At 40.0% G+C, this 3,037-nt stretch overlaps 1 pseudogene; it reads right to left on the bottom strand.

Moving 5' to 3' along the window:
• Window positions 1-1,013: 1,013 nt before the first annotated feature.
• LOC110592095 lies at window positions 1,014-1,566 on the bottom strand (annotated as a pseudogene).
• Window positions 1,567-3,037: the final 1,471 nt, after the last annotated feature.

Genomic DNA, 3,037 nt, shown 5'->3' with positions numbered 1-3,037 from the left:
TCAAATTATTGATACCTCTCTCTTTCCATTTACAATATGCCCGCTAAAGGGTTGGTTGACTGGGTTGGGCAATAAAAAGAGAGTTTAAACAGAATCACTGTCATCTTAGGACATACCTTTCCTGAATGCTTACTTCCATCCTATTCTTTCTGTCATATTTATTTTCTCGTTTGCTTGCTTGTCTCTATTTGGAGGGCAATGTTAACGGAAGGCTCCCTGGTGAATCTTATCTTCACTGAGGTGCTTACCAACGTGAGGTTTTTAGAAGAGAATTCTTGAAGAAAACTCAGAATGAGTAAAGGGGCTCTTCTCTCTCTATTCCTAGGGAAGAAGAGAGGTAAATACATAATAATTATAAAAATTAGGCTGAAGTTTATGAACTTAAAATGCCAAATAGAGCCAGAATGGTATAGATACCAGGCCTCTGGACATGGAATCTAAGACATTGGTGTCAGACTTATCTGCATCACTTACAGGTATGGGATCCTCTCCAAGCCTCTCAATTTCTTTCTATGTATAGTGGGATAGTATCTCTTTTTATACCTCATAGGATTGTTATTGAAACCAAATAGAATTATAAATGTAGAACACACACATACACACACACACACACACACGAAAAATCTAATGTGGTCGTTTTCATAATGTTTCAAGAGCAGTCCAGGAAGATCTGGAGGAGTCTCAGGAGAGAGCCCATAGGGCAGATCTGTGCTTCCCACTCCCCAAAGAGCAGCTCTACTTTCTTTTATCTGTTTCATATGCTATTGACACATATGATTTTATTTTATTGATTTTAAAGATCTGCTGCTAAAGGACAGAATTTGAAATATGAAGATAACAGATATTTGTATTCTTTGATCATGATAATATCCACTGCAATGTGTTTACCGTGACATAGAAAGCATGGAAAACATCAAAGGAATGGGCAAGGATGTTACTGTGAATTGAGCCAAGTGATCATATTTTATTTTTTTTCTCTTTTTATTTTTATTTGCATTTATTCTGTGCGGAAATCACTTCTGGGCCATATGTTTTTGTTTCTTCAGTTTCTTCTGGGATATCTTTCTCTTCTGTGCAACCTCCTCTTCTGGTTTAGGAACAATCTGCTCTTTTTCAGTAAGGACCATCTCGATGTGGCCCGGAGAACTCACATATGGGTTACTGCCCATGAGCCCTGTACGTTCTATGCCGCATCTTGGGGGCTTTGTTCACCTGGATGTGCTCCATGACCAGAGAATTGACATCTAAACCCTTAAGTTCAGCATGACTCTCTGCATTTTTAAGCATGTGCACTAAAAATTCAGCACTCTTCTTGGGCCACCGACCCTGTGTCCAGCCCCACTGTTTGGCCTGGGCACACCTACCAACTCCACCATTGTAGCGACGGAATGGCACACACTGCTTCTGCAAAGTGACGTCTTTCAGATACTTGGGGGCTTTTCGCATATGCATACCCTTGATGGCCTGGGCAGTTTCACATGTGTTCTTAAAGTGAACACAGAGATTTGAACCTCTTGATTTACATGATTTCGTAGGGGTTTTGGGGTCAAGTGAATAGCAAACCATTTTCAGAGGTCACCTCAGGCTGCTGCAAGTGATCATATTTTAATACCTTTCAAAATTTTTAGTCTCAAGACTTGTTTATACTCTTAAAAGTTATTGATTAGTTTACTTAGAAAAATCCCCCCAAACACAAGGATACACAAGCATACATTTCATTAGCCACCACTGTGATGACGTCATCACATGTCATGTCGCCTCTGGAAAATCTACCAAACACTTATGAGACAAAGTGAAAAAAAAAGGGCACCTGGGTGGCTCAGTTGGTTAAGCGACTGCCTTCGGCTCAGGTCATGATCCTGGAGTCCCGGGATCGAGTCCCACGTCGGGCTCCCTGCTCAGCAGGGAGTCTGCCTCTCTCTCTGACCCTCCCCCCTCTCATGCTCTCTATCTCATTCTCTCTCTCAAATAAATAAATAAAATCTTTAAAAAAAAAAGTGAAAAAAAAGGTCTTAGTATTATGATGAAAATAAGTCTGACCCCATGAGGCCCCTGAAAGAATCTTAGGAACCCCTAGGGAAACTGAGACCACACTTTGAGAACCACTGACCTATTATTTTGAAGGAAACACTAAGGTACTGAATTATACGGTAAGTCAGGTGTGTATTTTTCCCGTATCTGCTTCAAGCTCAAAGGACATTGGAATGAATGACATTTATTTCAAGGAAATTTCACAAAATGTTTTCAATAATCTCTTCATTCTTTAAACCTGTGTTCTAAGATCTTTACAAAAGTTCTGTTGGGCTTTTCGTTGAAGCATGGTGGCCACTTTTCTTTCCCAGGAAGCAAAAATCAACCACAAATTTCACTTAAATAGAATTTGGACCTCTTGTTCAGCCATTGACAAAATGTTTTAATTTGATTACTTTTCTCTTGGCGGGGGTATGTGTATTCTGAAAAATGAGTCTCTGTCAGTGAATAAAGCGACATTTCAGAAAGTTCTATGGGGCACTTAGGTGGCTCAGTTGGTTAAGCAACTGCCTTGGTTCAGGTCATGATCCTGGAGTCACGGGATAGAGTCCCCTGCTCAGCGGGGTCTCCTTATTCCTCTGACCCTCCCCCCTCTCATGCTCTCTCTCTCATTCTTTCTCTCAAATAAGTAAATAAAATCTTAAAAAAAAGGAAAAAAGAAAGAGTTCCAGGGCATCATCACCCAGATGTACACCCCTTCCTTTAACAGAGTGGCTCCATTTTAAGTCATCTTGAGCAAAGCATTGTAGTACTAGATTTCTTTAAAAACTCATTGTAGTCCTTACTTAACATTTCAATAATACATTTTAATTGGGCACAATGGGCTCCTTTTGTCTTACTTTTTTTTTTAAGTTATCTGCCCATTTACAAACAAAGACAAAAGCTTGTCAGTCCCCAAATGCACTTTCTCTGCTTCACTTTGAGGACTTGTGTAGCCTGAATAGTTTTTAGTCCCTCCCAACAGCTGCTCTGTGTTTTTACATCTCTCAAGAGGGGTTAATTCTTT

The sequence above is a fragment of the Neomonachus schauinslandi genome, chromosome 3, assembly GCF_002201575.2.
Source record: "Neomonachus schauinslandi chromosome 3, ASM220157v2, whole genome shotgun sequence".
In the NCBI taxonomy this organism is placed as follows: Eukaryota; Metazoa; Chordata; class Mammalia; order Carnivora; family Phocidae; genus Neomonachus; species Neomonachus schauinslandi.
Note: the sequence above shows the minus strand (reverse complement) of the source record. Positions and strands in the feature narration are given on the sequence as shown.